Source organism: Amia ocellicauda, chromosome 11, assembly GCF_036373705.1.
Source record: "Amia ocellicauda isolate fAmiCal2 chromosome 11, fAmiCal2.hap1, whole genome shotgun sequence".
Lineage (NCBI taxonomy): Eukaryota > Metazoa > Chordata > Actinopteri > Amiiformes > Amiidae > Amia > Amia ocellicauda.
This window is the reverse complement of record NC_089860.1, coordinates 36,692,960-36,701,788: the sequence shown is the minus strand read 5'-3', so window position 1 is coordinate 36,701,788 and position 8,829 is coordinate 36,692,960. Positions and strand designations below refer to the sequence as shown.

Sequence of the window (8,829 nt, the reverse complement as noted above, 5' to 3'; positions counted from 1 at the left end):
ATTTTACATTTATATTTATATATGGCTTAAGTATTTACTAAATGTGGAAAAAAAAACAAGGTTTAACTTAAATTTGTGAAATGACACTTGAAAAAAGGGTGTGCTGTTATACATTTGGCACCCCATATTAATCTATGCAGGGAATCTCTAATAAAACCAAAAACACCCCTTTGTGGATACAATTTCTTGAGTTATGTAGGAGCTTATTTAAGTCAATTTAATGGCTCTTGACAAGTTTGCTTTGCAAATACAAATATTGTACTTCAAGTTTTAAGTTATATTGGTGTGCAATGTCTCAAGGTCAGCACCCAACACAAAAACCAGTCTCCAGTTTAGTCTCGTCATCCACTAGAGAGAACGAAAACATTACATTTTCTCAAACGTCACCTTTCGCATGTTCATTAAGCTGGGATTCCTCTTTTCACGGTTCAATTATTTGCAGAAAAACATTTTTGATTTCATGTAGAACCCTTAATTGCCTCACAATGTGTTGATTTTATTGTTTCTAGATCATCACAAACCTGCTTCATTAGGAGAGCAATTTACACTGCACACTAAAGCATAGTGAACAAATGTTTGAAGACAAGTTAAACATGATCACCAATCTCTCATTTCTAAATAGTTCCTTGGCAGGGAGGACAAAGTCTGCGTATTTGACCTTTTGTGGTAGATTTGTTCACTGTAGCTGTAATTCCTAAACATCTGTGAAATAAAGTGACACGATTCATCTGAAAAAAACTGCACATGAATATTCCCACTGGTATCTCGGAGCACAAATGCACATCCCTATACCATCAAATCAGTAACAAATGATTAGGCTTGCGATTGTGTGAAGACTGGAGGTTGTGTAACAGCAGGTGAAGTGTTGCTTAGTCAGTCAATGTTTTCTGAGCTTTTAGATCACAATTCAATTGAAGTAATTCACTCCATTTCCAACCATAGTATTGTGTAGCAGTTGATCCTGAACAGCTTTAGTGACAGCATAGAAATATATATATATATTTTAACCTTTGTCATAGTGGCTACTCTGCCAAGGGCACTTAAACTGGTTCATTTAGTTTTTGTTTCCAGGGGTTCTAGCCAGCTGCCAACCATGGAGAATTTGGTGCAGGAGGTTTTGGAAGCAGTTGCTGGTAGGTTTGAAGAGCCCAAGAATGTGCAATGGATTTTACGTCTTAACACTGGTCTCTAGGCATACAATGTAAATTTGAGAATGCATTGGCAGCTTTTAAAATCTAATTTCCAGCAGGTCCCATGGATTACCAGCAGGCCTCCCAGTTTCTGTCACAGTTTGCAGAAAACCTGTTGCTTAACATTTCATTAACAAGACAAGACCATGGTTTCAGAATAATGTAGTTTTATTAAAGCACACAACCGCACAGATCAGACGCTTCGTTCAGACCAGGCAGCTCAGTCACCGAGGCGCCGTGTCCACACCCTGTGTAGCACAGATACAAGCAGTGTCAGGGATGAGACAACACTCGAGCCCATTCTCACTCTGACCCAGTACCAGGACTCTGCTGCCCTCAGTCCCATATCCGCAAGCATCATCCAGCAGTCCACAACTGTGTAGGGTGTCATCACCGGTCAGCAGAGCCCTGGGCAGGGCTTCGACTGGGCCAGAACTCACAGAACAGCCTGGCATTACAAGAAAATGGTCTAAGCAGGTCGAGCTTACCTCAGAGTGAGGGGTCCAGTTCAGCAACAGACAGGGTGCGCCAGTCCAACACCTGCACAGAGAGGGAGAGTTAGTTAGCCAGAGTCTCCTGGAGAAGCAGATTACTGGTCACATGGGACCGGGCTCCAGCACAGAGGGGGTTAAGTGTGGGAGAGTAGAGTGACGGCACCAGACAAGGACCGGACTGGACTGTCAAAGACCCCCCGTTGCTCTGGCACGCTCTTGGAGAATCAGAGGCTACGGTCAGCCCCGATCCTTGGAAAGCGTGCGGCGGCACTGAAGCCTGTAGTTCAAGACGATTCTCAGCAGTTTCTCCAGAACGCAGTGCATTTGAACTGCCCAAGATTACAAGGCTGGGTTCTCCATCAGCACAAGAGTCTCCTCACTACCAGGCCCATCCCAGGGTGCCTGGGATGGGCCCGGTAGTGGAGATACTCCCAGATCGCACCCACGATAGACGGGGCTTCTGAACCTGGTGCTCGGACAAACATCTTATTCAAAAACTATCACTAGTTATAGTGGACCTGTGACTTACCAGTCTGAGCATCTCCGAGAACGACTTCCCGCTGTTATAATGGACCACAAGCAGCAAGGCCGGCCCAAGCCGGTTCTGCAAGAGAAGGGTTCACATTAAAGACTACTGCAGGTACCCCTTGCTTTCCATTTGCAGTCTGCTGGTACAGAGCAGAAATTAAACCGCGGTTTCTGAAACCACAAGCCTGGGAAAACCCAGAGCGAGTTTTTGCATCAGTAGTGATCACCGTGTGGCCAAAAGCTACAGACCTAATCAACTCGTTAGTCTGGGGGCCGGCCTGGCTCAGCACAATTGAGTACAGTAGAGTTCTCATTATCGAGCCGAGCTCTCAGTGAGGGCAAGTGTGTCATCACCGCCAGGCCACCCCCCCTGACTGCAGTGGATAATCAGAACCAAAGATCAAACCCATCAGCGAGACACGCGAGGTCCTCCGGGGCGAACACGAGACCCTCGCATTCAGCTGATCTAGTCTGAACCTCAGAGAAACTGCATCAGGAATCTGGGGCCGGTTGCACTAAGAAGATCTTGCATTAAGTCTTAGTCCAATGCCTGCGATTCTGGACTTACGCAAGACCACTGCACAAAACAAAACCTCACAGGTCCTACGTCAGCCTGGCTTACCTGCTGTTGCTAAACGGCAAAGTCTAGTCTGATTTTTGAGAAAAAAAAAGGCTGCTTGTCAAGTAAAAAATACAAATCTCACTGAAGATTAAAAACTTGCGATAGTTGGGCAACTAATAACAGGTAAATTTGGGGGGAAATGCAAATAAAAATAAAGCCTGGAATGAAATAACACAAATGCCATCAACCCCGCCAGTGCGGACTGTAAACGTGTTAAAATTCAGTTTTTAAAACTTTAACTTCAGTTTATTTTGTTTAAATACAGTACATTCAATAATAAAGTGTATACTACACTCACCTAAAGGATTATTAGCAACACCTGTTCAATTTCTCATTAATGCAATTATCTAACCAACCAATCACATGGCAGTTGCTTCAATGAAGAGAATGATAGAAGAGCAACTTTGACTGAAATAACCACTCGTTACAGGAAAAAGAGGCTACAATTTGCACAAGCTCACCAAAATTGGACAGTTGAAGACTGGAAAAATGTTGCCTGGTCTGATGAGTCTCGATTTCTGTTGAGACATTCAGATGGTAGAGTCAGAATTTGGCGTAAACAGAATGAGAACATGGATCCATCATGCCTTGTTACCACTGTGCAGGCTGGTGGTGGTGGTGTACTGGTGTGGGGGATGTTTTCTTGGCACACTTTAGGCCCCTTAGTGCCAATTGGGCATCGTTTAAATGCCACGGCCTACCTGAGCATTGTTTCTGACCATGTCCATCCCTTTATGACCACCATGTACCCATCCTCTGATGGCTACTTCCAGCAGGATAATGCACCATGTCACAAAGGTCGAATCATTTCAAATTGGTTTCTTGAACATGACAATGAGTTCACTGTACTAAACTGGCCCCCACAGTCACCAGATCTCAACCCAATAGAGCATCTTTGGGATGTGGTGGAACGGGAGCTTCGTGCCCTGGATGTGCATCCCACAAATCTCCATCAACTGCAAGATGCTATCCTATCAATATGGGCCAACATTTCTAAAGAATGCTTTCAGCACCTTGTTGAATCAATGCCACGTAGAATTAAGGCAGTTCTGAAGGCGAAAGGGGGTCAAACACAGTATTAGTATGGTGTTCCTAATAATCCTTTAGTTGAGTGTATATTTTTAGGAGTTCAACGAGTGGTTTTTAGACCTACAACTCGCCGACACCGAGGGGGGACACGTCCTGCCGTTGCTCATCACATTTCTAACCCTCTAGTTACCGGACAGCTTCTGCAAACCTCACTGTGCAATCTGATAGTGAAACACTTATTAGATTTAAAATATAAATGCATATTGTTTTGGAGTGGTGTTTAATACAACTACTAATTTTAACATGCCTATTTGTATAGTCAGTCACCAATATGTTTTGCTTATTTTACAGCCATCTTACCGACACCAACAGGACATTTACTTATTTAAATCCAGATTCTGAAGATGTTCAGCACCATTCAGACTAAAAGAAAAACCAGGTTCAAAGAGAGGACCTTTATACTGAAGGGACTTTCTTGTAAAGGAAAAATTTGATCTAGAAATCAAAATGTTAGTTAAAAATGGCAAGATTAGAGTTAAAAGGAGAAGAGTATTATTGTAATTTATTAAGAGTTGTTGGTTAATAGTGGTGTGGAGCCCAGAACTGTCCATAGTATCCAGATGAGCTCTAACTAGTGCATTGTACAGTCTGAACATCACTGCCCTTGTTCTCAATTCTACACTTTTGACAATATACCCTAACATCCTGTTTGCCTTTTTTATTGCTTCCCCACATTGTTTGGATGGAGAAAGTGAGGAGTCCACATAGACTAGTTCTATTCCTCTCATAGTGTAATTATAGGGACATTTTTGTTACCTGCGTGTATTATCTTGCACTTGTCCACATTGAATTTCATCTGCCAGGTGTCGGCCCACAACTGAATATTATCTAAGTCCCTCTGAATAGCCTGTGCTGCCGAGATTGTATCTGCTGAGCCGCCTATTTTAGTATCATCTGCAAATTTGACAAGTTTGCTAACTATCCCAGAGTCCAGATCATTAATATAGATTAGAAAAAGCACAGGCCCTAATACTGATCCCTGTGGATCTCCACTAACAACCTCACTCCAGTCAGAAGCGACTCCTCTAATCGACACCCTCTGTTTCCTATACATCAACCAGTTCATAATCCATCTACTTACCTTACCCTGAATGCCTACAGCTTCCAATTTGAGGATCAGTCTTTGGTGTGGAACCTTATCAAAAGCTTTTTGAAAATCTAAGTATATCATATCATATGCTTAAAACCCCTGCTGTTTAAAATGTCTCTGATTTAGGACATTAAGCAATTGAGAGCTCGGTTGGGCAGGGGCTCCTCCGGGACCAGGGCTGGGAACCCCTGGTGTAGAACATCTGTTCCACAGCTGCTCTGGGCGTTCAGAAGACCGAGACCACTTCCTTTTATTCCTCTGTCTTTGTCGCTGTCGTCTCCACCTCCTTCCGGAAGCTTGAGTGGGCTGTACTTGTCTCCCGCAGGGACACTTACAGCGACCGCAGTGGCAGCAGCTCCCCCGACTCGGAGATCTCGGAGCTCAAGTTCCCGTCCATCGCGCAGGACTGAGGTGCCGGGCGCGGGTTGGTACCAGTCGGCCCACACCGCCGGACTCGATCAGTGCTTATTATCCGAGACTGACTGATTTATTTTAATTTCCAAGAATATGTCAATCATGGGCATCTACACATAGTAACACACAACCAATATTAATCTTAGAAATATATCTTAGTATATATTTAAGTATTAATTTGTTCTTCCATATCAAGACAAGTGTTTGGTCAGTCTCATTAATGCAGCCTCATCATTAATTAACCCCCCCCCCTCTCTCTCAGGACAGACGTTGAGAAACACAAGGACCTGCCCCCCCCGCTGTGCTTCACAGGACTCCAGATCTCGTTTTTAATTCATTTCTTGCTGTCACAACCATGTAGAAAGTAGCGGTCGTTTTATTTGTACACGTTGTCATGTTTTATATGGTTTGTTTCTTCCACTGCGTACTGGACTGCTTCACAGATGGGGATATTTAAGCAGCGCCAGTTCCGAGTCCACTGATCAGGCCGCCGGGTCCCAGTCTGGTGGCCTATGCCGCTGCGGCGGACGTATGGATGTTCTGGACGAGATGAAGCCATTGATTTTGCTCAACGCATAACGGCCCCACACTGAAGAAGGATGGCTTTGACCAGAGTCGTGGGGGACGTCAGCCGCTCAACATCCGTCGGTCGAAGGAGATGCACGATATCCTATAAACTCTACTGCATGGTGACCGGCGTCTTGCCAGCTTGCGGACTCGATGTCGAAGGTGGACAGCTATGGTTTCCTCAGACTCTTGGCCTGTCCTTCGGTTTTCTTGCCATCATTGAGGACCCCCGCCCAGACCTCGGCACGCACTGGTGGCAAGGGAGGGATCTCTTCTCTTGTATGTCTTGTGAAAAATAAATGCCTACATCTTGTCATGTATCCTATTTCCATCTCTTCTCTAAATGATCTTTTCCAAGATATCGTACTTTCCTGACATTGAAAAACAGATCAATGCTTTTTTCCACCTTCAGTTGGAACGCTTCCATTAGTGTTGCACAGCAAACCAATAATTCAACAAAACACATTCTTTCTCAGGAATATCCAAGCAATTATCTTTGAAATTCCTTTTCCTAATAGTTGTTAGTTTTCTTACAGTCTAGTGAGAGGTTTCCAGCTCAATGTAGGATGAAGTTGCAGCTGATACTGTCTCTCCAACTAATTCACTGCTCCTGGAAAAACAATACTACAAGATGTTTTCTTGATATTATTCTCCCAAAACCTGTGAGGAAAATCCCCATCCTATAGTTACTGTAAATAGTTACACAGTGCTAACATTACGGTCAACAAGGAACAGGACCCGAGTTTGCTTCTATAGGGAGGGATAAAAATTAACCAGATATCGAAATGGAAAACGGTCTTCAATGGCTTTGCTTTGATCATCCGTGCCGGGCCGTGGGAACCAGCATGGTCTGGTGTTTTGTAGGCGAGGGTTTGGGCCGTCTGCGATGATGACTTTTCAGGAAGTGCTGAAACTGATGGTTCAGGGGAGGCAGGGAGGGGTACAGCCTAGAAGAAATCTGCAGCGATTTCCCCAACATATTGGGGATTATATTTAGAGAAACTAACAACAACAACAACAACAGGTGTTGTGCTTCATCGTGTGAAAGCGAGCTGATCGGCCCTGCACTGTGTTTTCTAGTCCAAGTCCCAGGCAGTGAGTAGGATGAGACTTTTGCAGGTGTTTTACTGATTTAGGTCAGTTGGAATTATGAGTCCAAGAGCAGACGTTTGAGTGTCTGGTTTCCCTTCCTATTGATATTATTGTAATTTTCCCCCCCTTGAAGTGAGCTCTTGCACGTTGTCTAGCATCAGGTCCGGGAAAAGGAGGCAACTTGACCGAACACTGGGTGAATCCAATCCAGGCCTCGCCAAAGGAATAGATGACCAATGTCTTGTTGCAATGCTGGCTGTAAGGTTAGCTGTAAAAGATGGCTTGATTAGATCTGACTGTGTAGTGGCTTTGGAGTCCGAACCAGCAGGGATTTGTTCTTCGGTCCACATTGTGTTGGTGACCTTTTACAATATGAATGTGTAAATATACATGAACACAATTATGAGGCAGGGAGGCTCAGCTGATGTGAGCGAGAAATAATGAACAAGAAACCAAGAGCTGCAAGTTAGAGTACACTTTATTTCCTTTCATTTTCAGATGAGAGACATGACGATGCTCTATTGTGGATGGCGCAGGACATTCGGAATCAGTTTTTTTCCCTGATTGGCATTATACGAAAGACATGGCTGGTGGCTTCTGTGATGTGCCAAACCTATAGCACCTACACAGACCCCAGGGAAGACAGACATATTGAGCATGACGCGTCTGCCTGGTATCGTACAGCTATATACACTGATTCTCTGTATATACACTGATAAGCCATAACATTATGAGCACTGACAGGTGAAGTGAATAACACTGGTAATCTCGTTATCATGGCACCTGTCAGTGGGTGGGATATATTGGGCAGCAAGTGAACATTTTGTCCTCATAGTTGATGTGTTAGAAGCAGGAAAAATGGGCCAGCGTAAGGATCTGAGCGACTTTGACAAGAGCCAAATTGTGATGGCTAGACGACTGGGTCAGAGCATCTCCAAACCTGCAGCTCTTGTGGGGTGTTCCCGGTCTGCAGTGGTCAGTACCTATCAAAAGTGCTCCAAGGAAGGAAAAGCGTTGAACCGGCGACAGGGTCATGGGCGGCCAAGGCTCATTGATGCACGTGTGGAGCGAAGGCTGGCCCGTGTGGTCCGATCCAACAGACGTCTGTTGGATCGGACCACACGGGCCAGCCTTCGCTCCAAACGTGCATCAATGGAGCGAAGGCTGGCCCGCTTTTCCTTCCTTGGAGCACTTTTGATAGGTACTGACCACTGCAGACCGGGAACACCCCACAAGAGCTGCAGTTTTGGAGATGCTCTGACCCAGTCATCAATTTGGCCCTTGTCAAAGTCTCTCAGATCCTTACGCTTGCCCATTTTTCCTGCTTCTAACACATCAACTATGAGGACAAAATGTTCACTTGCTGCCCAATATATCCCACCCACTGACAGGTGCCATGATAATGAGATTATCAGTGTTATTCATTCACCTGTCAGTGCTCATAATGTTATGGCTTATCGGTGTATATACGGAGAATCAGTGTATGTAGCTGTACGATACCAGGCAGACGCGTCATGCTCAATATGTCTGTCTTCCCTGGGGTCTGTGTAAGTGCTATACGTTTGGCACATCACAGAAGCCACCAGCCATGTCTTTCCTATAATGCCAATCAGGGAAAAAAACTGATTCCGACCGAACTGGAAGTGCATCGTCTGTACCGTGACCCGTCTGACGCCTAACAGTCCTGGTGCAAACAGCAAAAGGAACGTCCTGCGCCATCCACAACAATAGAGCATCATCATG

At 44.8% G+C, this 8,829-nt stretch overlaps 1 long non-coding RNA gene and 3 other non-coding genes across 4 annotated transcripts; all 4 read right to left on the bottom strand.

Annotated features, from left to right (window-relative positions):
• Positions 1-1,340: 1,340 nt before the first annotated feature.
• Positions 1,341-3,030, bottom strand: LOC136763607 (uncharacterized). The gene is made up of 3 exons (XR_010820996.1): positions 2,214-3,030; positions 1,679-1,730; positions 1,341-1,438 (listed from the first exon to the last, which is right to left on the bottom strand). It is a non-coding gene; the product is annotated as an uncharacterized LOC136763607 (long non-coding RNA).
• Positions 1,519-1,592, bottom strand: LOC136763808 (small nucleolar RNA SNORD99). The gene has a single exon (XR_010821116.1). It is a non-coding gene; the product is annotated as a small nucleolar RNA SNORD99 (small nucleolar RNA).
• LOC136763796 (small nucleolar RNA SNORA44) lies at positions 1,821-1,949 on the bottom strand. Its single transcript, XR_010821106.1, has one exon. It is a non-coding gene; the product is annotated as a small nucleolar RNA SNORA44 (small nucleolar RNA).
• LOC136763786 (small nucleolar RNA SNORD103/SNORD85) lies at positions 2,490-2,573 on the bottom strand. The gene has a single exon (XR_010821098.1). It is a non-coding gene; the product is annotated as a small nucleolar RNA SNORD103/SNORD85 (small nucleolar RNA).
• Positions 3,031-8,829: the final 5,799 nt, after the last annotated feature.